The sequence below is a fragment of the Bidens hawaiensis genome, unplaced genomic scaffold (assembly GCF_021521415.1).
Source record: "Bidens hawaiensis isolate Kalapana, Puna unplaced genomic scaffold, B.hawaiensis_p1.1 tig00000001_1, whole genome shotgun sequence".
Taxonomy (NCBI): Eukaryota; Viridiplantae; Streptophyta; class Magnoliopsida; order Asterales; family Asteraceae; genus Bidens; species Bidens hawaiensis.
Window position 1 is genome coordinate 3,611,945 of NW_027491014.1, and position 27,621 is coordinate 3,639,565.

Here is a 27,621-nt window from a genome sequence, read left to right on the forward strand (position 1 = left end):
TGCATTGCCTGGTAAGGTACAATAGTTTATGTAAATCCGGGCAAGGTTCACTTTATTAAGCAAGTCTGTTCTTCAGAACCAAGTATTTTACTCTTCCGAGTAAGGTTTGGTTAACCAAGTCCAAGAAGCTAAGAAATTGGAAGACCGGGCAAGGTATTCATCAATAAGTATGGTCCAAGTATGCTTGATGATCTAAAGGAATATCTCTAAGTAATATCGGGCAAGGTTCAGATCAAGCAAGGAACAATACTCCCGAGTATACTTTGCTAATAAGTTATTTTATAGCAAAGAGCTGAAATGGATCATTGAAGAACAAGGTTGCTCGTAAGGACTTGTTGGGCAAAGTCTGGCAAAGTCAAGAAGACTGAAGTCTACTCGGTGAGTATTTTACTTGGTAAAATACTCTTCAAGTAAAGTCTACCCGGAAACTGATCCCGAGCACACTTCTATGTTACCAAGTTATGAAGGATGGCCGAGCATACTCGGAAAGACAAGATTGGTGCAAAGCCTACCCGGAAGACTTGTTTTACACTTAGTTTATTTTGAATATGTATGATTGTATTTAGGGTTTCTTGAAGGAATGAAACCTGTCCTAGGTTGGCAGGCCTATAAATAGAATGTTTAGGGCACGCCGCCAAGGACAGAGACGGACAGGCAGAGAGAGAGAGATAAGCCTTTACACTTTTCGGATAACAAAGAATATTCCTTGAAGTGACGGCTGTCCTAGGATTCATAGAAAACCCTAAATCGATTATCCACTTTGTATGATGAATGTTATATAAATGGAAATCTTTTGAGTGAATCCTGAGTGTGCTTTCTACCTTGATTATTCTTTGCAACCGTATGTTTGTTGTTGATTCCGCCTTTAACAAACGGATATCTTTCTAAATATAGCAACCCGTCATTAACTCTCTTTTCGACGCATTAATCTGTGTGAGTTATGACATGATTAATTAAGATCCAGCTGAAATCAAGGGACACGACAAGTGGTATCAGAGCTGGTTACTGCTATTTTGGAAAGATTGTTGCTGATTGAAGATTTGAAGAAGAACATCGCAGGCCACTGTTCCATTGATTTGTGATGTCAGCAGCCATGTTTTTCATTTTTCTTCCAGATCTACAATCTACCGGTGTTTTCTCTTCATTATTTCAATTAAAGTTCTAATCTTTATATCTAAATCTTGTTCTAATCACATCAGACACATCAGATCTGAGCATTCTGTTTTCAGATCTGATTATTTTGAAACTTTGTTTTTACAAAGAAACTGATTTTTAATTTCTCAAAATGTCTGGATATGAAGAGCAAGAGGTGTCTACTAACAAGATACCAAGGTTGTATGGACAGGAAAACTTTATCAAATGGAAAGTACGCTTTGAAGCAGCCGTATGCTACAATGATATTGATATGTCGAACTCCATCAAGAATGGTCCACAGACTGCTGTTGAAGAAGGTGCAAATGCAGCTGCAACTGCTGCTGTAAGAGAAAAAATGAGAAAGGTGGATGACAAAGCCTTAGCTATGATTAAGCTAGGTTTGTCTTGGGAGATTCTGACCAAGGTGGCACATCACACAACTGCCAAGCAAATGTATGATGCCATCCTTGAGATGTATGAAGGGAATACTGAACTAAAGAACATAAAGAAGCAAAGATTGAAGCAACAGTTGGAAAGGTTCAAGTATAAGGATGGAGAGAGGTTGAAATCAATATTAGAACGTTTTCTAAGTATTGTAAATGAGTTGAGGGCAACTGATTATGTAATGACTGACTTTGATTTGAATACAAAGTTACTCAACTCAATACCAAAAGAATGGTATATTGCTTGCAAGTTCATCCTTCAGAAGCATAATTTCAATGATTTGAAATTGGATGATGTAGTATGCTTTCTTCAAGCTGCAGAACTTGAAATGATAGAGAATGAGATGATTAAGGAAGACAGACCCTGCTTCAATGTTTCAAATGCATTAATTGCACCCATGGGAAATCTGTCTACCAAGAACCAACAGCAAATTCCCATTATTGAAGAAACAGCTGAACATAATGTTGTTACTCCAAAATCTTTCATTGGAGGTAGCACAAGTAATCAAGGAAATCAGCAGAGGTTCAATGTGCAACTGATAATGATACTGATTCTGCCTCTATGCCAAGTGGAAATGTTCCTCATACTGGCACAGGACATGGTCAAAGCAATGAAACACAAGCTTTGTTGTCTATGTTTACTGAGTCATATAATGCATTTGTTACAAAGAACCTAATTCACACAAGTGTGGTACAAGATGATTTAGAGCAAATTGATGCAGATGACTTGGAAGACATGGATTTGAAGTGGCAAGCTGCCATGTTGGGTTTGAGAAGTAAAAGGCTGTATAACAGAACTGGTAGGTCTCTGGTTTCTGGTCATAATGACAGGATTGGATTTGACAAGTCAAAAGCAATCTGCTACAATTGTCAGCAACCTGGTCATTTTGCAAGAGAATGCAATCAACCAAGAAACTTTCAAATGAATCAGTTCCAGAATCAACAACAAGGAGGTCAACATCAATATCAACAAAATCAACCAAGAGGTCAGCAGCATTACCAACAAAATCAGCCAAGATTCAACAACATAAACATTCAAATGAACAACTTTAACAACAATAACTTCAATCCCAACAACAATTACAACCCCAACTTCAACAAATTTCAGCCTCAAATGAATAATCAACAACAAAGTATTTTACTCTTCCGAGTAAGGTTTGGTTAACCAAGTCCAAGAAGCCAAGAAATTGGAAGACCGGGCAAGGTATTCATCAATAAGCATGGTCCAAGTATGCTTGATGATCTAAAGGAATATCTCTAAGTAATATCGGGCAAGGTTCAGATCAAGCAAGGAACAGTACTCCCGAGTACACTTTGCTAATAAGTTATTTTATAGCAAAGAGCTGAAATGGATCATTGAAGAACAAGGTTGCTCGTAAGGAGTTGTCGGGCAAAGTCTGGCAAAGTCAAGAAGACTGAATTCTACTCGGTGAGTATTTTACTTGGTAAAATACTCTTCAAGTAAAGTCTACCCGGAAACTGATCCCGAGCACACTTCTATGTTACCAAGTTATGAAGGATGGCCGAGCATACTCGGAAAGACAAGATTGGTGCAAAGCCTACCCGGAAGACTTGTTTTACACTTAGTTTATTTTGAATATGTATGATTGTATTTAGGGTTTCTAGAAGGAATGACAGCTGTCCTAGGTTGGCAGGCCTGTAAATAGAATGTTTAGGGCACGCCGCCAAGGACAGAGACGGATAGGCAGAGATAGAGATAAGCCTTTACACTTTTCGGATAAGAAAGAATATTCCTTGAAAATGACGGCTGTCCTAGGATTCATAGAAAACCCTACATCGATTATCCACTTTGTATGATGAATGTTATATAAATGGAAATCTTTTGAGTGAATCCTGAGTGTGCTTTCTACCTTTGATTATTCTTTGCAACCGTATGTTTGTTATTGATTCCGCCTTTAACAAACGGATATCTTTCTAAATATAGCAACCCGTCATTAACTCTCTTGTCAACGCATTAATCTGTGTGAGTTATGACATGATTAATTAAGATCCTGCTGAAATCAAGGGACACGACAACATGTATTGTTATACATGAGTATTTTACCACTTTAGGGGAAGTTCTAAAACAGTCCCTAATAGTTGTGTCGGTTCCGTTTAAAAAGACGATTTTTAGACCGTTAACGTTACCGACAAGTCAAATAAATTGAACAAGTCTATACTAATCATCTTACGAACTAATAACACATATAATGATAGATAATTCCCCATAAATTGCAGTTTTGACCATATAAGTCCATCACACACGTTTAATCGAGTTTTAGGTTCCTAGTTCATATTCTAGGTTTTATTAACAATGTTACTAATTAAGCTTGATATTTTTATATGTGAAAATATTATTAAATACTTTAAAAGGTTCATATTCTATTTTAGAAGAATCTAAATTTCATGATTCAAAACGAATCAATCGCACAATTAAAAACGAAATGATATTTAGAACTATGTTTATGAGTAAATCCAACACCAATGTTGGGCACCGGGATTGGGGCCTTACAAGTTGGTATCAGAGCATACGTTCTAGAGAAATAAGCATCATGTATGCTTTAACTCGAACAAATAATGAGACTTAAGAAGAAAAGAAAGAAGATGTCAGTTCAAGAAAGCCATGTATCGCTCAAGCAAACTCGAGAACGATAAAGTACATGATTAAGTTCATGTAATGATTTTGAAGTATATGTATTTGCATGTTAAATGAAGGTAAAATAATGTATGATGTTAGCTTAATTGTTAAAGACAGAATGTTTGTATGCTAGCTTAATTGCTAGGGATAAGTATTTAGGTTATATGTATGTTTACATGATTGTGTGAGAAGTAGAAACTAGCACAAGTGAAATCATAAAGGGAAGTACGTAGAACCTGAGGAGTAATGTAAAGAGTTAATTACACTTGTCCACTGTCATTAACTACTTACATTACGAAACATGTGCTAAATAATTCCTAGAGTGATAACGTTTGTGTTTCCTTAGAGATAAGATAGACGACTGCTACAAAGGGGCGAGCACGAAGAGGTCGTACTAGACGCTATCGTAAGACACATGTCAACTAGACAAATTTTGAAGTAATGTGTGATAGAACGATATACAAAAGCAGTAAGACTTCGACTGAAGGATGTAATGAGGAAAGATCAAGCTTGGAGCTTGTAGAAAAATTCACTAAGGGAGTTGCTCCATTGTTTCGCACTACAATGCCAAAAATGTTCGCTGAAGCATCAAAGATAGCCCAAACTGGGAAATCCAAGTGGAAGAAACAGAGATAAGCCAACTATAATGAGTCAAGATATGTAGTATGCCTGCAATAGTTAACTTCATAATGGAACTTGTTTGGGTCGTGAGTAACGAAGCGAACGATGAGAAAGAAGAGATGATCGAGAAGGACGTGCGATTGTCAAGGTATCCTAATTGAAAAGGCATGAAAGGATACACAATAGGCATTGCGATGCGAAGAGCTTTACTTGGAGAAATCGAAGGAACATGTATCACACGCGCAAAATCTGAGAAATTCTCACACGAATATTCTACCATAATGGGTATTCAAGAATCAATACATAAAATTTTAATGAATTAGAAAGAAATCGTGTTGAGAAGTAATCTCTATGGAACTTGTGAGACGTCTATTTGTTTCAGGGGCCTTGGATATGTAACTTCTCAATATATCATCTTACCGCCTTATGTAGAAATTGTCAATAATACACAGCATATAGCTAGCTTGACAGAACCCATTGAATACCCATTATATGAGGCTACATAATGTAGTGAATATGAGAGGAAGACGCCAAGAAGAATGTAGTTGTGTACCTGAGACATTATGGAAGAGACCACTAGAGGAACTTTCATTAAAGTATAAGAATGATTAGGAATTGTAAGGGTAGAACTTGGGGGACGTGAGTTCATTATTACTCTTATTGTTTGACCTTAAGAGAGTTCGATGTCGTTTGGGAATGGATTTGCTGTTTGAGTTTGAGGCTCATATAGCATGTAAGAGTAAGTTGATAAGGTTGAAGTCTTTGGATGGCGGTATAGTGACGGTTTATGGTATTAAGGAAAGTTCAGGGCTTAATGTCATTTCAATGATAAAAGCCGAAGGTTTGTTGAGGCGAGGGTGCGGTGCTTACCTGACGTATGTTGTTAAAGCTACAACAGAGACGAAAGAAGTGAAATTTGTTCCTGTTGTGCGCAACTACCCCGAAGTTTTCCTTGAGGATCTTTCAGGGTTGCCACCGGGTCGAGAGGTAGAATTTCAAATAGACTTAATACCAGGAGCACAGACCTTCGCAAAAGCACCTTACCGCCTGGAACCATCCCAGATGAAACAAGTAATGTCCCAACTACAATAACTACTCGACAAAGATTTCATTAGGCCGAGTGTTTCCCCGTGGGGCGCATCGGTGTTCTTTGTTAAGAAGAAGGATGGAAGTGTGAGAATGTGCATAGACTATGTGAGTAGAACAAGCTTACGGTGAAGAACAGATATCCGTTGCCATGGATTGACAATTTGTTTGATCAACTACAAGGTGCGAGATGGTTCTCACGGATAGAACATAGATCGGGCTATCATCAGCTGAATGTGAAACATGGGCACTACGATTTCCTCGTGATGTCATTTGGTTTGACGAATGCACTAGCATCATTTACGAACATGATGAATAGGGTATGTAGGACGATGTTAGACAAGTCAGTTATCATTTTAATTGAAGATATATTGGTTTATTCAAAGAGTGAGTTCGACCATGCTGAGCATCTAAGAGAAGTATTGGAGGTTTTGAAGGAAGAGAAGTTGTATGCTAAGTTTTCAAAATACGTATTCTGGTTGCTTAAAGTGTAGTTTCTAGATCACGTAATCAATCGTGAAGGGATTATTGTGGACCTAGCTAAGATTGAGGCATAATGAATTGGAAGACTCCGCAAAACCCGATTGATATACGAAGCTTCTTAGGGTTGGCTGGTTATTATAGGAGATTCATTGAAGGCTTCTCCAAGATAGCCACACCGTTGACCAGAATGACCCGAAAGTCTTATGTATTCAATTGGGGTAAGTTCCAGGAAGAGGCTTTTAAGGAACTGAAGAAAAGACTCACACGACCTCCAATCCTTGCTCTACCCGATGGTGACGAGGATTTGGATATTTTTACTGATGCTTCGCATCGTGGGTTAGGTTGCGTGCTAAGGCAATGAGGAAAGGTGATAGCTTACGCGTCCAGATACTTGAAGGTTCATGAGAGTACCTACGTGACACACGATTTAGAGCTAGCAGCAGTAATGCATGCTCACAAAATATGGAGATATTACCTGTGTGGTACTAAGTGTACTATTTATACAGATCATAAGAGTTTAAACTACTTCTTCGAAAAAAAGAGTTGAACATGAGACAGAGAAGATGGTTAGAGTTGATAAAGTATTACGAATGTGATATCAAACACTATCCGGGTAAGACTAATGTGGTTGCTGACGCACTAAGCCGTAAGAATGAAGAAGTCATTGCAGCAATGAAGTCTTATAAGTTGATCATGAATTCGGATCTCTTTTGAGAGATCATCAAGGTACAGCCCGAGGTGATTAAAAATGAAGAGCCAATGAAGAAGGAAAGAATCTGTGAATACATTAACTCTAATCCTCAGATCTCAGATTTGATATATATATTTAACACGATTAGGGATCTAGTTCATGATTACGCTTGATTATATGTTTATATGTTATATTAATTGTAGATATGTGTATGTATAATATTAGAGTGAAGCTTGAGAGAGTAATTTGGCAGAGGTTTGATAATGTAAACTCCAAACTATAAATAGAAGATGGATCTAGTTCGTTACACATTCCGTAACGAACTAGCTTCCACTTTGTTAGATACATAAAATATGATTAACTTAACGAATCACCCCCTGATTCGTTAAACATCCTTAACGAACTAGAAGATAAACATAACGAACTAGAGAAATAACTTAATATTTATTACATAAATAAAACGACAAATACATTAACAATAGATACACAGACTCGAGATGCAAAACCTTGTACTAACAGACACCCCCTCGTCTTGAGCTCTTTCTCTTTTACTTTGCTTGAAGCGCTTGAACTGCCAATCTCTGCATCTATGAATCCCACTCTCATAACATACACGCACGGCGCGTTGGAACTGCATAGCCAGATCATAGTCTTCATTGCGCTCGAACAATATCTTATTCTTATGTAGCACGTCGTTGTCGGTCTCAGTTAGGTTAACAAGCCACATTGGATCGAAGATCTTGATCAGCTCTATCTTTAAACCTTTACCCAAGACAATGACGTCCTCGCCAGTTTGGTTGTCGTAGTACCAACGGTTGATTGATAATGACCTATGTTGATTCAACGTCTTTACCGGCACACGCTTCATGGTCTTTAGCGGTTTTACCTCAAGAATTAACTTTCTCCAGCTCGTCCTTGGATCAATTTCATTAATACGCTTACGAGTAGGGACCTGTGGCTTAAGAAACTTGAAACCATGGTTAACCTCGAATAGCAGATGTTGATGAAACCAATCTGCTATCCGATCACCCCCACGGTTAATAAATGGCCGACACGCGAGGGTCTGAACATCCCAACGCGGTAGTGTGATAACATTAGTTATCTTCTCATAATATTGGATCCCTTTCTCCCATTTAACAATACACACTTTTAAATCATAATCAAATAACCAAGAGATAATGTCACCTTGAACCATTGACACAGTCTTGAATGAAGTCATCTGATTGGCTTTGGCACGACCAACAGCTTCATCCATCTGCTCTTGATCCACATACCGATAAGCCTCAATAATTTTACGAGACTTCTTACTTCGATAGCCAAACCACCTTTCAATATCAGCATCAGTCGGGTTTTCAAGCGAATTAAATCTTGTATCAACTACACGTTTACCCTTTGATACCTTATCCAAGTTATCCTCAACAGCTTTGAATGTTTCTCGGTGAATACTGGAGCACCCTGATCAACATTTGTGTGTTGAAATAGTTCAGGGTATTCCTTAGCTGTAACATCTTCAACCTCAACCTCCTCATCTTCATAAATAAAATTCGTATTCATATGAATATTTGGATCAATTAAGATCTCTTCGTCGTTCTCAACCTCGACATCGGGCTCAGCTTCTAACACGGTTAATTGATCATCATTTAAGCCAAGCAGTAACGAAATCTGCTCTCGTGTTAGGGACTTTTCCACAAACTACCCCTCTTCGATCTCATCCCGATTCACCACACTTCTAACCAACCCCAATCCATCCACAAAGATGACAGTGTTAGCTTCAATCATCTCAATCGGTTTGGCAGCTGTATAGTCGTGATACACAATAATTTTCTTGCCAGAGTCATCAACAACACTTGTACCTGTACCTTAGGATGAACCGTGAGATTTTTAGGCTCACCTCCTGCACCAGACTAATCCGGATCTTCTTCATCATTCTTGATATTTTTAAGTTCATCATCCTTGCATGTTAATTGCAAGATAAGATCCTCCTGTTCTTTGATCTTCACCCCCTGAGACTTAACAATCTCACGAAGATCCTTAGTTTCCTTCTGACAATAGGATATATATCCCATCAACCTTCGTTGATTATCCATCATTCGTTCTTGAGTCATACGGTCAGCAGACATTTGATTTTCATACAAATGTAGTAGACTCAGAACCATACCCATCTGTTGATCATGCGTCATAGCTAGAAACGAGGCTGGGATAGGCTGAACAGGACCTTGAGTTCGGTTAAGCCTCAGAAATGAGAAGTCCATAGGTTGTGGAGGCAACATAGTTTGTGTAGGAGAAACCACCGAAGTAGCAGTTATAGGCCTTGGTATAGGGGATAAACAGTTTGAGGAATCATACCAAGCCTAGGATCGGACGTAAGCGTGGTCGTCAAAGTGAGTTCTGGGGTGCTAGTAGTAAGCGGCACCGCCGGTCTTTGAGAAACGGACGACCTTGGAGGCTGAACTCCAAAAGAAACGCTAGCACCAGCCGACCGCTTAGCCGATCCCTCAGTAGCCAACTTTTTTCCCTTTCTCTTGCGTTGAGCGGCAATTGTAGCAGCTAAAGCCGCTTCAACCGCAACTTGTTGTTCAAGGATAGCCGCATCTCCATCACCACCATTACCACCATCACCACCATCATCACCATCGTTCCCACCTGGTCCCTCCTAACGCTCGGAATCCGAATCGTCATGGATCCAGGACATACATAATCAGGATTCACCAGATGACCAATCAAACGTTTGGTCCTAGGTTTATCCTTTCGATAGATCTTCATTCTTCGTACAGTATCAGCCGTCATGTGATCTAGTTCCAACACATCGTCTACCAATGTTTGATCGATGACCAAATTTGGAATCAAGTCTTGAATAATTAACTGAAGGAATCGTGGATACATTAAGAACTTCTTCCTTTGAACCGTTTGAAGACACTGTTCTTTAAGATGATAAAAAATCATCTCTGAAAAGTTGAACGGTTTGTTAAGGACTAGTGCAACGAAATCCGACTGTAACATGATCCGGCATTCATCAAAACGGCCTTTACGTCCTCCCAAGCAATGGATCAACACATGCAGTAGATACTTGTAAGTTGGACACAATCTATTCTTGTTGTACATAGAATCTCCGATGTCACCACCGTAAAATACTCGACTACATAATCTCTAGATCAATTCCTTATCAAATTCACAAGGATTGTCAATGTTATCTCCAAATTGCAGCACTCATCGGATCACATCTGTATCTACAGTGATAGGAGTTTGGTTGATTGTGGCTTTGATGTGGTTATCAACTTCAACATACTAGGCGTGTTCCAGAATTGACGTATAATACTTAGATAAACCTTAGGCCGAGCGGTTACAGCAAAATGCATCACCGAACGTCTCAGAAAAGCTAGTAAATCTCCAAATAAAGCTTCGTCTGCAAAGTTTGTACCGACAAAGGCACATATATTATGTTTCTTGTCATATAAAAGCAATGGTAGATTTTGTTGTTGTTGCTGTTGTTGTTGATCAACAACCGGTGGATCTTGGTCCATGTTATCAGCAGTAGTTCTAAATAAACAATGTTGAGAATCAGTAATATTCAAAATTATATAAATATAACTTTGTAAATTTGGAAAATTATCAATTTGAAGTATTAAATTCATTATATTAAAATGTCATTCGTTAAAACAGAGTAATTCGTTAAATTATTATAACGAATCAACTGTTTCGCTATCAGATAAATACATAACGAATTTAAAACTATCGAATTACCATTAAAAGGTAACGAACTAACCCTCTAGTTCGTTATAATTAACAAATACCAATCTGATTCGTTAAGACAATTGATTCGCTATTCTAATTCGTTTGAATTGCTTAACGAATTGGATACGAAGTAATAAATAATCAGCTTAATATTTGACTTAATTAGTCAAGGTCAAAGTTAACCAAGAACTTCAAAAGTCAAATTAATAATCGGAAATCTGATACAGTCATAATCATCAACATGAAGCCAAATCAGTGACCATAATAGATCTCGGAAACACATTCCGATTACAATGGTATCAACTTAGTTGTACACAACATGATATAAAGCATATATATTAAGGTTTATATAAATCTCAAAAACCCGGAAATAACATTGCATAATTAACCAATCAAATCATCATCATATTTGACGCAAACACGAAAATATGATCGTCTATACCTTAGTAACTCAGAGGTATAATCAAAACAACGAAATTCGAAGGTTGAAAAATTATTGAAAATTTTGGCAGAGTAACAGTACACAATGGAGGAAGAAGACAGTGAATAGTGTGGCGGTTCGTATGCACGCCGTCCTATATAGTCTGACACAGCACGTTTCCCAATGTAAGGAATCAGCCGATTCGTTTGAATTTTGAACTAACGAATTAGGTTATTCATTAGGTTAATTTAATACGTGTCATAGCGAAATAGATTTTATTATTGTCCTGTTCGTTAAATATGCATAACGAATTGAGTGTCATTCGTTACAGAGTGCGGAAGCAAATTAGGATAACGAATTAGGATGTAATTTGTTAAAATGACCTAATTCGTTATTCATAATTAACGAATTACCCTTTATTTAATTTTAAATGAATAAACAAATTAATAAATGAATTAAATATTATATAAATTAAAGAATTAAATATTTACAAAAATCAATTTTAACTTAAAATGAATTACCGAGGACCTCTATCTCGATAATCGAATACCTTAAATCGTTTCACGTTTTGAAACATGTAACTTAAAAGAATTTAAATAAAATCAAATGTTAGTGCATGAATTTGGTGTCCGTAGCAATCGAATAAGTTAAGAATAATTTGCTTATTAAAAAATAAAGTATTTACAAACGAAATATCTAAAAATGAAAGACATAGAATAGAAAATATTTTTGTGTTTTATGATTTTACAAAAGCAGTAAATATTTTTGGATTTTTTTGTTGAGTTTGAGCAGAGAATCATATTGACTAAATTGCCCTTCCATCTCAGTTTTATATTTCAGCGATATTATGACTGGCGTTAAGTCGGTCATTGATATTTTTGTCCACCTAAATCTTATAACAAGCCTTCAAGCATTTTTGTGATATGATTAATGGTTCACTTAGCGCACAGAATATTAGAAACTATCAGCCTCTAATCTCGGTTCAAGCTTAATTTTATTTTTTTCAAATCACCCCAACTTGACTTAAACCATTATAGTGTCGATCAAAATTTTTAAGAATTTAGAACTTTTGAGCAAGGCATCAAGTTTCCTTTACTGTGAGTGAGTATGCACGAGTCCTTCTGTTCGGCTTACATACATTATATCCCCTGGTGTCCGTTTCTTATTGGTAGTGAGACGCGCACAAGGGAGGAACAAATGTATGACTAACAACGGATTTTGATCAAGTCAGTAATTTAGATTGTACGAAGTACAGCAGTGATCAAGTTTAATGACTTTAGGTTTGCTCTAAAGGCGAGTGAAATATTCATGTTAATGAATACCCAGATGATTAAGCCGCATAAAGACTCACAGTGTCCAGAATCCTAACGCTTGTCATTTGCTTTATTATATTTTTATGTGATCGACAGCTATAAGGCTTGAGTAGGACCGGTTATTACATTTCTGCCATTCTCACCGAGATTTTTTCTAGAGACTAACACCTCTTTCAATTTGGCTTTTCTTTATGTTTATATCACATATTTTACTCTAACAACTTGTTTAAGACCTATCAATGCACCAATGATTAAGCACTCAGTCCTTTTAGCTTATTTCTTGCTGGATTTGGGGTCAAACAATCAATGTACTATCATTTTCTCTTTTTGCTTCAAAAACTCAAAATTTTGAGAAGCATAAAACAAAATGAATTTAAACGCCCCAGTTACTTTAATTCTATAGATTAATGGCTATCCTATCAATCTACAAGTAGATACTAGGACCAAAACATGCAAGCATGTTCCACAAACTTAAATAACCGACATAATTTTCAGTGAGAAAATAACATAAAGAGCATAACTAACACCCCAATTACTTTCCAATGTCAGGTAAATAGCTATTCGGAATATTTACATGAAATTATCAGGACCAAAAATATACAAGTACATGTCCTTCAAATAGAAGTAATTGACATATTTTTCAGCGAACGTAAGCAAGAATCTTTTTGGTTTTTCTCTTTACATACTTAAAATACAATCTTTTTGTCTTTTTCGAATTTTTTCTATATAAACGAGAAATTAACAATCTTTTGGAATTTTCAAAATTTTCTTATAAATAAAACTAAAAATTTCACAATCTTTTTGTCTTTTCAAATTTTAAAGTGTTTTTGGATTTTTCAAATTTTGAAACATAAAGACATGAAAACACACTATTTTTGAAGTTTTAAATTTTTCAATATGTTTTTGGATTTTATCTATACAAACGAAAAGCACAATCTTTTTGTATTTTCTATATTCACCCCCTAAAAGCCAAAATAAAATTAAATTTTAAAAGCAAAATAAACTGACAATAAAGATTTTTATCCTAGTTTCAGGATATCAGCAAGAGTCTTTAATCCATTTAAACCAAGCAAAAATTGAAAACACATTTTATAAAATGCCTTGGTAAATAAGTCAGCTCTTTGAAAATAGGTATGTACTTTCTCAAGGTCAATTAATTTCTTTTCAAAGCAATCACGTATGAAATGATATCGAATTTCGATATGTTTCGTTTTAGAGTGTTGCACGGGATTCTTGGTGATGCTAATGGCCGCTGAATTATCAATTAAAATGGGAGTAGTAAGAAACTTCAAACCGTAGTCGCGAAGATGTTGTTGTATCCACAAAACCTGGGAACAGCAACTCGAGGCTGCAACATACTCAACTTCGGCGGTTGAAGTGGAGACCGTTGTCTGCTTCTTACACTTCCAGGAAACAAGTCGGCTTCCTAAGAATTGACATCCTGCTGTGGTAAACTTGAAATTAATCTTGCATCCTCCATAATCTGAGTCAGTTAAAGCGGTAAGATTAAAAGTATCGTCCTTGGGGTACCATAACCCGGTGTCAGGATTTCCCCTCATAAATAGAAGATGGATCTAGTTCGTTACACATTCTGTAACGAACTAGCTTCCACTTTGTTACATATATAAAATATGATTAACTTAACGAATCACCCCCTGATTCGTTGAATATCCTTAACGAATCAGGATGGAACTTAAAAGAGGCCATCTCGTTAGAAACGTTAGCCAATGTGTTCATAAAAGAGGTTGTGGCTAAGCATGGAGTACCGTTGTTGATCTTTTGTGATAGAGACTCGTTTTACCTCAAGATTCTCAAAGAAGTGCTTGTGTGTTATACTTTGGAGGAAGTTGGGATGATCATCTGCATCTTGCCGAATTCTCTTGTAGAACTCATGTATGTTGGGGAGAGAATGGTCAGAAAGATATTGGGAGTCAAGTAGTGATGCAGGAAACCTCTTCATGGTTTGATCAGATCAAGGAAACAATGAAAGCTGCTCAAGACCGTAAGGAAATGCAACTTCGTCATAAAGTTATCCCATTGGTGAAAGTGATATGGAAGCATCGTAAAGGATCAGATGCCACTTAGGAAGTAGAAGGGGAGACGCACAAGTTTTACCCATACATGTTTAAATAATAGTTAGGTTTCGGGGATGAAATGTCTTTTAAGGAGAGTAGAATTGTAACATCCCGGAATTTCTATGAATAATATTAACACATTATTTACGTTGGAAGAATTAATTTGAGGAAAAATAATAATAATAATAATAATAATAATAATAATAATAATATAATAATAATGATAAAAGGACGGTAGGCTAAAATAGATGGAATTAATTATGGAATTAAGCTGAAGATGGGCCTAAGGTCCATGGGCTTAAGGAGTATAAATACCCTTTAAACCTTATTCCTTTCCATCTCCATCCATTCTACACATTAGCCTACACCATCAAAACACACACTTAAGCCAAACACTCTCTACACTATTCTATTCAATGACCTAAGACCAACCGAAGGTAAGAAATCATTTATCTCCGCTGACCCAACATTTTATAACCCGACACCGCAGCCCCGAGATGTCGAATGAGCCGTTTGAATCTAGATCTAGCTTTAAACAGGTGTTTAATAAACCAAAATTGAGCTTAAGGGCCACCTTAGCTTGGATGTGGACACCCCGAAGCTACCTGGGTTATAAACAATCAAAAATCCGGCCAACCATGGTGGTTAACGGCGGCTGACGGCGCCGGAATCGAAGAAAAACCCTCAAAGCGCGATCTAATCTGAATCTATATGGCACATGAATATGGCCATATATGTATGTATGACGTATATGTATGTATAACGTATATATAACGTATACGTATGCATGACTGTATATGTAGAAGCTTGTATGTATGTATGAGCGCATATGTATGAAAGCATAAGTTATACGGCGTATAAGTCCACAAAGGACTTATACGGGCGTATAACTTATGCGTCCGTATAAGTTATACGGACGAATTATGCTTAATAACTTATGCGTTGACTTATACGTGGAAATGACTTATACGCTAGAATAAATTATACTCTAGAATGACTTATACGCTAGGGATAACTTATACGCCCAAAAACATATATGGGCTTAGGTGAATTTCCAGATAAAAGAAAGATATAAGGCGAATACGTACGTAAACGACAAGTATGGACTTATACGGTGTATACACTAAGAATAAGGAACTAATTAATTATGAAAGGTAATGTTTAAAATGAGAAAGACCTAGAAAGAAGGGCCAAGGACATAAACGAGCATGAGAGTAGTAATTAAACTTATGTTCTTTCTTACACAGTTAGCTGTGCTCAGTTGAAGAGAGGTGTTACCATCAATTCCAAAAGAACCAGGACACATGTGAGTTTCTAGCCCCATTTCCTTGTTTTGTTTTCGGGGCTGTCTACATACTTCGTGTGATAGTTAATACACTTACCTTAAGTGGTAAGTTTATGCCTTATGAATGTTATATGTATGTGAAAGGACAAGTGTAAGAATGCATTTATCTAATTGTATGAATTTATGGTTGTACGAGTATGAAGGGAACATACCCTAATAATATCTGCGAATATAGAGAACAGACCCTAATAATATCTGCGAATGTAAGGAACGGATCCTAATAATTTATGCGAATGTAGGGAGCAGACTCTAATAATATCTGCGAATATAGGGAAATAATATCTGCGAAAGTTATAGGGCGAATTGCTCTTTAAAACATATATATGATTATGTAAGAATGGAAGTATGAAAGAAAGGTAACAGGTTAAGTAAGTAATATGTATATTCAGATACGTATACGTAAGTATGAGAATGTAATGTATGTTGCCAAATTAACTAAAACTCACTCAGCGTAGCTGGCTTTTAGTATTCACGTAGGTGATTAGGATGAGACAGCTGGCTTGAAGAGGGACACATGGCAGAAGAATGAAGAAGCTAGCATCAAAAGACTTAATTAACGATATTTGAACATAAAGAAATGTTTTATACTGTTTAAATTTTAATACTTATGTAATGAAGGATTTACATTTATCTAATCCGCGAAAAGTTTTAATTCACTCTGATTTTAGAACTGTGTTTATGAGTAAATCCAACGTCCAAGTAGGGCACCGGAATCGGGGATTTACAATATATATATATATATATATACATGATATTATTTTATGATAACTTCTATAAAAACACCATAAGGCAGTTCGCTATGGCCTTTCAGAGGGGGGGTCACCAAGACAGGCGCTATGGGGGTGTTTTAGTGGTCCCTTGTCACACCCAACCTAAGGCGGAAATGTTGGGGCGTGAGCTTATTGCTCACAGCTCTCAAGGTACTATCATGCAATAACTAAAATGACAATATCCATTTATTTAATTCAATTATTCCAACAATATCCAAATAAACAAAATACACCATCCATAATTAAAACAACTAAGAAAGTAAATAATTCAAACCAGATTAACTCTTGAAATCTCTTCTCTAGCATAATTAATCGTAACTTTCTTCAGTAGATCCTGATCAATCAAATCACACAGTGACCTGGATATGCGTTGAAAATACAAACAGTTTTGTCAACACGAGGTTAAGTGAATAAAATACCAATTAAGTGAAATATATAATAAATAAAGAAAATGCAAATTATTAAACAGTTAATCCATAGCGCATAAACAATTCAACCAAACAATAAAGATAGGGCTAAACTGTTGCCATACGAATGGACATTGGTTACCAAAGATAGGGATAAACCGTTGCCATAAGAATGAACATTGGTTACCAAAGATAGTCGTATGATCATACTATTAATGATGGACCTCTCTGAAATGCGTTCAAATAAAGCAAGTAATAAAATAGCAAGTTAGGCATAAACTGATATACACACAAGGATAGCAGTTGCTAATGTGGATATTAATAATAATATGAAAATATCTAAGTTACGTATATGTCCCATAAATATAAAATGTGTAAAATAGGGTAGTGAAATACTCACCTTCGTAAATAAGCAAAGAAGAGAATGAGTAGATAATAAAGAACGCTCTTCGGGAATTACCGACGATAAATCCTAAGTAACAATAATTGTGGAAAATAAATATGGATTTAATAACGAAGCTAAAACTGGATAGAGGCTCTGGAATTTGATGAGCGAGTGTGTTCTTGTGAAAGTTGATTATTACAAAGATTTATTATTACTTTATCAATTTGAATTATTACTTTAATAAATAGTATACTTTAATTAATAAAATAATTAAATAGATATTTATAAAATTTCGAATTGATTGTAATCAGAGATTTGATTTAAATGTTATTTTAAACTAAAAATACATTTAATGTATTTATATATTTTTTATTATTATTAATAAAGATTTCTTATTAAGTTAGTATTGTAACTAAAAGATAATAAATAGTAAGATTTATATAAAATATAATCTTTTATAAAATACTTGTAACTATATTTTAATATGTTAATTAACACGATTATATTAAATATATATTTTAGATTAAACTTCTTTTTAAATATTAAAACCTTTATAAACTCTTAATATTAATACTCTTAACAATTTAACACTTACTATATATATAATATATATATAATATATGTATAAATTTTTTGTTTTAATAATGGTTTGGAAAATCGACTAATTAAAATGTCGGTTTTAAACAAAATATAAATTAATTACTAAATTTTATAGTATTTATAATATAATTTACATGACCTAATATATCAATATAACCATTTAAAAGGATTTACCAAAAATAATATCAAAAACGGATCTGGGTTGTCTAATGGGGAAATAGGTAAAAGGGTTAAGATGATTATTATTATCAGATTTTTCTAAAAGGTCCCTCTACTATGAAGATGGAAATCAAAAATGGTTTAAAGCATATGGTTAGGGTTAAAATTGGATATATAACAAAGTTGTTTTATATTAAATAATATAACAAATAATAATAAAATAATAATTCGATAACGCGATATTTTATTGATATGATTTCCCGAACATATAAACGGGTCGGGTAAATGATAAGAATATCAATTTGAAAAATTCAGTTGTTACAGCCCTTTACTGTTCACTCTCACTTTCCCGTACAAAAATACATATATTCACGAAATTGATCAATGAAATCACATCACAATATTTTGAAATCTCAATACATACTCAATTTATCATCTATTCACCGAGAAGAACATATTTGGATTGTTAATCGATCGATATTTTACTTTTTTTCACGAAACCTGTTTTGAGCGTATTACGGATTCTTGAGCGTTTTTTGTATTTTGGTTTTGAGTGTTTTTGTTTTTTGGCCTTGTGCGTTGTGTTTTTGCCTTTGAGCGTTTCGTTTTTGCCTCGAGTGTAATTCGCATACGTTTTTGTACGTGAAGGATTATTGTACGATAACTTAAGTCTCTCTCTCTCTGTCTCTCTCTATATATATGTGTGTGTGTGTGTGTGTGTGTGTGTATAGGCTTTAAACCACAGCGGATTGTTATGGAGAAGGGCTTCGAAGCACTGTTTTCCTACATGACAATGCCGTGAAGGGTCTTTAAAGCTCCTCCATAGTAAACATCCTAATAGACGTTTTTAGGGTGTTTTTAGGAGGTGGATAGTGATGTGAATGAGAGATGATGTGATGTGTAAGAGAAAATATGGAGATTAGTTGTTTTATAAAAACATACAAACCGACATTATGAGTGTGACTAGGAGAGAAGAAAGCATACTGTTTTAAAATAGTTAGTGAGTAGTACATGAGAGAGATATATGGCAATTAGTCGGGCAAATGATAACTTAGCACAAACAAACTTCTTGTAAAAATTAACCACTTATTAGTGATGTTCTAAAGAAACAAGATATCTATTATCGAAAGGAGAAGTACACTTTGTCATATGTTCTATTGCAAGTTTGCAACTATACCAAGGAGTTTTTATATTTAAAGAGAATTACTAAAACTCGATTTTTTACTAAGTAACTGAGTTAAACTATATTTAAAATCTTTGTTTCCTTTTTAATCTAGTGTAGTGGTAGAGAGTTTGGGTTTCTCAGGAGACCCAAGTTTAACTCCCACTTACAGCATTTTGGGGGGTCATGGATGGCTCAATGAAGAAAGACTAGGATCTTTGTGATTTTCAGTTTGATCCGGAGGACATCTGGGTTTTACCACTAGTGGACCTTCAGACGGGTGGGTTTTTCCTGGAACTGGAGAAAAATTGGAGACGCTTAAGGGCTTCGTACGATTGGGTTAGGCCAGCTGACGGTGATATTTAGCCATTAAGTCACTTCATACAAAACACCTAGGCATTCTATATTTACTGAACGTTAAAAAAAATCTGTGTTCCCTTAACGTAAACGCACTAGAACATGGTATATTAATTTATTATATATAATAGAACATTAAAAATTTAGTTGAATCTGTTTCCTATTAAATACTCCTTTCGTCCCTTTATAAGTGTCATGGTTTGAAAAACACAAAATATAAGAAAGTTTAAATGATTCCACTTTTTTCTTTACAAATTACTATAATGCCCTTGATATATATAAAAAGACAAAATTTAAGAAAGTTGGAAACATTGTATTTTTAAAGGTAAATTTGAAAATTAGTTAATAAAGTTTGAAAGTTGATATTTGTAATGAGACAAACTAAAAAGAAAATATGAATATTTTCAAAGGAACGGAGGGAGTAACTGAGTTATATTACATCAAAATGACGACTATTTCCTATTATATAATTGAGTTAAATTACATCAAAATGACGATTACTAAAACTTGTAAAAGCCAGTAGTATATAATAAAATGGAAAATCCTCAAAAGTGTCCATTTGACTTTGTTTAAATTTTTTTTATTTGATTGGTTAACTCTTAAAAGAACGTCGATCAAAATCAGTCGATCTGTTCAGATTTAAATCATCATTCCATTGGGATTTTAATCCAAACAAAATATGCCATGTGCTAAAAAATTCGGTTGAACAGACTGGATTTGTTTTTTTAAATATTTTAGACACATAATTAATATTCCAATAAAAGTTTTGAATAAAATTCTGTCATCGAATGGAATTTTAGACACATGACATTTTCTAGTTGGATTAAAATTCAGTCATGTGATAATTAAAGTGCGTGCTAGTTATGGTGTTTTATAGACATTGTTAGGAGTTGACCAGTTAAATAGATAACATATACGTGACTTTAATAAAGTTAAATGAATATTTTGAGAATTTCTCTTATCAAAAACTGAGTTTTCTTATCTTTATATATAGTAAAGAGAAAATATTACAATGTCACAATTACCAATTAATCTTATGTTGAATTAATAAAAAGTTTGAATGAATAAGAGGTAACATCTAAATCGTCAGCATATTTCTAAAATTTAACCATGAAGAAGCTCCATTTGTGAGCGTATAACATATGCATCGTATATGTTTGTCTACATATATAGTTTTCTTGTGTTTTGTATTTGCAACTTTTGATTATGATGAAATAAGATTTTTCTTTCCTGCTTCTTTTCTTATTTTCTTTTTGTGTCATCAGTTTTCAACGATTACATAGTATCAGAGCCGAATACTTAATCTTACTCTTTGCTTCAACCAGTTTCTCTCGATTCGTCGGTTTTCTTTCTTCATCTGCTGTTTGTTTTTTGAACTTTCGATCATTTTCTTTAATCATTCTTGTGTTTGTCTAGGAATTTATCAAATTGATTTCCTTGATCAATTCCATTTGTTTCATTCAATCTCTTTTGAAACTGGATTATTTTTTTCTATGTTTTTCAGCATACTCTATTTTCGTTCCATCGACGATTTGTTCCGACGTCGGATTTCGGTCGCTGGAGTTTCATATTTAGTCTATGATTTTTCTCTTGATTTTCTGGTTTTCTTAGCGTATATCTTACACGGCGCATAAGTTACACGTCTTATATCTTATACGGCGTATAAGTACTTATACGTTGCCTTTTATTCTAATACCCCGTATAAGTCCTTTTGTCTCTCCGTATAGGTCTTTTTGACTTATACGCCGTATATCTCAAACATTTTATCTCTCCGTAAAAGCATATATAGCCGTATATCTCATTCGTGTACCTTATACGACGTATACCTTTTACGACGCTTAGGCTGTTCTTATATGCTTCTTCTCGTGTGTTTGTTTTCGTTCTGTTGTGTACAAAGGCAGACTCAAACAATATTGTTCTTCCAAATATGTCCATCGATTCTTCGAACCCTCCTTACCTTCACCCTTCGAATCATCCTGGTATGATCCTTGTCTAAAAAATTTTTGATGGTACTGGGTTCGGTGCCTGATAGAGAGCGATGATGATTGCTTTGTCTACTAAAAAACAAGCATGTTTCATTAACAACACTTTAACTATGTCGGTTAACGAGCTACATCTTGCAATTTGGCAGCATTGCAATGATATGGCGATATCATGAATTCTCAACACTCTCACTCGTGATATCATTGATAGTGTGTTGTATGCTGAAACTTCTTAGACTCTTTGGAATGAGTTGAACACTCGATACCGTCAGGAAAAATAGTGCTAAGTTTTATCAGTTACAAAAGAACCTTTGCCAAATCACTTAGGGTAGCAATGATATTTCTACATACTTTACCAAGATGAATTCAAATTAGGATGAGTTGAATGCTATTAATACTATTCCCTCCTGTACATGTGGAGCTACACATTTGTTTGCCAAGAGAGAAGAAGATCATAGGCTAACTCAATATCTTGTTGGTCTTAATCCTAGCTATGGCACGATCAGAAGAAACATTTTGAAGATGCAACCATTCCTTCTATCGACCATGCTTATGGTATCCTCATACAAGATGAGAAACATAAAAAGATTCATACCACCACTGATTTCATTGCTTCTTCGCATCTATGAATGCGAGCAGTGTAGGTCCCACTAGTGACCGAACAAGAGAGAATAGAAGAACCTTAGTGTGCACTCATTGCAAAAAGAATGGGCATCCGGTTAAAACGTGTTATAAACTGACTGGTTTTCCCAAGGATTTCAAATTCACCAAAGTCAAGAAGTTTGCTAATCTTGCTGAAGATCAAGGGGAAATTGGTCATAAGAATCAATATGAACAGCAAGCCATAACCTGACAACAATACAATGATCTCATGATTATGTTACAGCAGACTAAAGTTCAATATGGTGCTTTAACCACATCTGCTGCTAATCATGCCAGAACCATCAATCAAGAATGTTTCAGAGGTATAATGTCTTGCAATTCTTCAAAATGTTATTCCAAATGGATCATTGATCCTGGTGCCAATGATCATATGTGCCATGATCAAAATCTGTTTTCAAACGTTTCTTTTCTTTAAAATCCTATTTTTATCTCTCTTGCAAATGGCACATCTATCACATTCCATCAATATGGGACTGTTCCTTTGACCGATGACATTTCTTTGTCGAATGTTCTTTTCATGCCACATCTTACACATAATTATCTCTCTGTCTCAAGATTATGCATTGATATTAACGGTATTGTCTTTTTCTCTATAAATGCATTTGTTTTGCATGTCCCTTCTCTGAAGAGGCCACATGCACTTGGTGATATGCTTAATGGTCTTTACCTTCTCGAGACCACTAAACATTTTCCTGTTAATTCTTTTGTTTCCAATAATGTGTGTAATTATGTTGTAAGTTGTGAGGCTTGGCACAACTGTCACACCCGGCCCTGAGCGGCGGAAATAGCCGGGCGCGCGTGAGTGGGAATTGATACTTAAGCACGGGCCATTGCAAACATTCAAAGTAAGATTTGCGCATGAAAAGTTTAATACATTACATTGTTTAAAAATTACATAAAAACATCCAAGTATAAAAAATTGTTGGAGATTTCCACGCCATATCCCCATGCGCGGCGGGAACAACCACGCGCATCGAAGGGATAGAACTAAAATCTTCCAAAAAGCTGGTTTAGATGTTCAGCGTGAGGTGCTCTAAGTGTGACTCCATGCGCTACCTAGTTATCTCCTGAAAGACACGTAAAAACATTTGAATCAGTATAAACTGAGTGAGTTCACAAGTTTTGGTAACTTGATAAATCGTATTGCATCATAATCTTGATACAAATCATTCTGAAACACAATTCTGATAGCATCATTAAAACACAAGCTTGGTAAAACATAGTTCTATCAACATATTCTGATAAAATCGTTCCGCGGGTTACGCGCGAACATTTCTGGGAACTGTGCTCGTCTATGCAAAGTGGCGCTGCCACTACGAGCTAAAATGAGTAATACCGTCCCGCGGGTTACGCGCGAACGTTTCAGGAACATGTGCTCGTCCATGCAAAGTGGCGCTGCCACTACGAGCTAAAATAATAATTCCGTCCCGCGGGTTACGCGCGGACGTTGTGCCGGAAAACAAGGCGCTCGTCCATGCAAAGAGGCGCGACCCCTACGAGCGGGCTCAAACCCATAGTACTGCCCCATGACCATACTAGGCACTCGTCCATGCAAAGAGGTGCGACCCCTACGAGTGGGTGGATCAAACCAGCAGTCCCTACCCTTAGAGTTCCAATGGTAAAGTGATCACTTACTCGAGTTCTAGCGCACATACATCGAAAACCTTAGATAACCGTTTGCATTACTCATCATGAAACATAACTTAAACACATAATCGCTTGCATAGCTTGTAAGTATACCATGATAAAACATTATTTAAGTACGTGTCCCTCGCCCCGAAAACAGTCTAAAAATAGTGAAAACAGTGAAAATAGGGGCTGTGAGACTCACCTGTGGTTCTTGTTAAGGGATTAATCGAGATTCGGGTTTTCTTGGTGTTGGCCCCGGAATCGAAGGTCTAGAATACGATTAAATAACAAGAAGTATATATATTAAGATCAAGAAATAGGAGAATATGAGGTTTGGAAAGTAGTTCTCAAGTTTATAACCTCGGCTTACCTAGTAACTGGGACGGAATCGAAAATAACGGATGCTCGGGAGATGCTTAGTGCAAGTTTGCAGTTCTTTGGAGTGTGTTTTGGGTGATAATTTAGGTTACATATTTATAGGCAAACTCAAGGGAACACAATCCCTTGCTTTAGGGGATTGAAATCTTTTCATATCTAGGTGTAATGATGATAAAGTATGGAAATTATTATTGTTTATTGTTTACTTAAAAGTGGAGGAGTGGACAAAAGATCTTGATTTGATTTGGACAGGACATGCAGGTCTGGGGTTGGTGAGAATAGGGTGGCTGACAGTTGACTTTTCATGTTACAGTGTGCTTTTTCAGGTACTTTTGTCAGTGTACAGTAAAAAGTGGAAAATCTCTGAAACACGCTACTGTTTCCTTTTGGGCGGGAGTAATCTCCTTATGTCTGGAGAATAGACTAAGTGTTCTGTGCGCATCACTTTGTGCGCATAGCTTTCTGCGTGAAGGACATTTCTTTGCTGCGGGTAGGTGCGTAACCTTCTCGCAGTTGGGGATATTGAGTTTCATTTGTAGATTCTCCAGGTGGTCTTGGTATTTCAACATAGTGATCAGTCATGTTGAAGTCAATTCCATCTTGGAGCTTCAGACAAACTAGCTCTCAATGTTCCCGCCATGCGGGGAGGTTAGTTCCCTTCCGCACGCGCATAAACGATGTAGGATGCACCCGCCTTAGCATCATGCGGGATGGTCAACCCATAGACAACATAACGTTTAAGTTACATGAAAACATAAAGCCAAAACATTCGCGCATGGCGCATATAACATATACTCACGCTGGTTCTTAACATGGTGCGCTCGCGCAGGGCGCACATAACAAATGCACGCGCTGACTAACATGGCGCGCTCGCGCAGGGCGCACATAACAAATGCACGCGCTGACTAACATGGCGCGCTCGCGCAGGGCGCACATAACAAATGCACGCGCTGACTAACATGGCGCGCTCGCGCAGGGCGCACATAACAAATGCACGCGCTTAATATTTACAATCACCTAATTATTAGGTTGATTACTTAGTTTAAGGGATTGGGAATTTACCGGGTGTCACATTCTCCCCTCGTTAAACGAATTTCGTCCTGAAATTTAGGAGACGTTGCTGGCAGAAGCCATGTTCTGAAAGAGGTGTGGGTATTTCTTGCGCATTTGGTCTTCTCTTTCCCAAGTGAATTCAGGCCCACGCCTCGAGTTCCATTGAACCTTTACTAACTTGATTTTGCTCCTGCGTAACTTTTGTTCTTTCCAATCGGTTACTGCTATAGGTTCTTCTATGAAGTGCAGCTGTTTGTCGATGTGAATCTCTTCCATCGGCAAAATCAACGTTTCGTCAGATAAGCACTTTTTGAGGTTGGACACATGAAACGTATCATGAACTCCACTGAGTTCGGCGGGTAAACGGAGTTTATAAGCAACCGGACCGATCCTTTCCAGGATCTCGAATGGTCCAATGAAGCGCGGATTCAACTTTCCTCGCTTGCCGAAACGGGGGACTCCTTTCCATGGAGAGACTTTCAAAAGTACTTTATCCCCTACTTGAAATTCCAATGGTTTCCTTCGCACATCTGCGTAGCTCTTCTGTCTGTCGCGCGCTGTCTTAAGGCGATCCCTTATCTGAAAAATCTTGTCTGTTGTTTCTTGGATCAATTCTGGACCAGTCATTTGCTTGTCACCTACTTCAGCCCAGCACAGTGGGGATCTACACTTGCGCCCATACAAAGCTTCGAACGGCGCAGCCTTAATGCTTGTGTGATAACTGTTGTTGTAAGAAAATTCAACCAATGGGAGATGAGTATCCCAGCTACCTTCGAAATCGATTGCGCACGCGCGTAGCATATCTTCCAATGTCTGGATTGTTCGCTCGCTTTGCCCATCCGTTTGAGGATGATATGCCGTACTCATGTCAAGACGAGTACCTAAAGCCCCTTGTAACGATCTCCAAAACCTTGATGTGAACCGACTATCTCTATCAGAAATGATGGACACTGGGACTCCATGTTTTGAAACTACTTCTCGAATATACAGTCGGGCTAACTTTTCCATCTTATCGGTTTCCTTGATCGGCAGGAAGTGCGCTGACTTAGTTAGCCGATCCACAATAACCCATATTGTGTCATAACCCCCAGGTGTCCTTGGCAGTTTGGTGATGAAGTCCATAGAGATTTGTTCCCACTTCCACATGGGAATTTCTGGCTGTTGAAGCAACCCTGATGGTTTCTGGTATTCAGCCTTTACCTTCGAACACGTCAGGCACTTACTGACATACGTCGCGATGGCGCCTTTAAGATTGGGCCACCAATACAGCGTTTTAACATCTTGGTACATCTTGTCTGCGCCAGGATGTACGGAATACCGCGTCTTGTGAGCTTCGTTCAATACCTGCTCGCGCAATCCTCCCTTGAGAGGGACCCATATGCGGTTAGCGAAATATAGATTGCCGTTCTCTTTAAGTTCCAAATTCTTAACCATACCCCCAAGGCATTCGTTTTTGACAAACTCTGGTTTCAAGGCTTCTTGCTGAGCGTCTCGGATGCGGGTAGAGAGATCTGCGTGAATGGTCAACCTTAGAGCCTTGACTCGTAGCGTTTTTATTCGCTCCTTCCTACTTAGCGCGTCTGCTACCACATTCGCCTTTCCAGGGTGGTACTTAATTTCACAATCATAATCGTTCAACAACTCCACCCATCTTCGTTGCCTCATGTTTAAATCCTTTTGATCAAATATATGTTGAAGGCTCTTGTGATCCGTAAAGATTATACACTTTGTACCATAGAGGTAATGGCGCCAAATCTTTAGCGCGAAGACAACCGCTCCAAGTTCTAAATCATGCGTTGTGTAGTTCTTTTCATTGGTCTTGAGTTGGCGTGAGGCATACGCTATGACTTTGTCTCGTTGCATAAGGACACATCCAAGTCCCTGATGTGAAGCGTCGCAGTAAACAACAATGTCATCCATCCCCTCGGGCAAAGACAAAATTGGCGCACTACATAACTTCTGTTTCAACATTTGAAATGTTGTTTCCTGATTTTCGCCCCAAACAAACTTCTTGTCTTTCTGAGTTAGCGCGGTCAGGGGTAGAGCTATCTTGGAGAAGTTCTCAATGAAGCGTCGATAGTAGCCAGCTAGTCC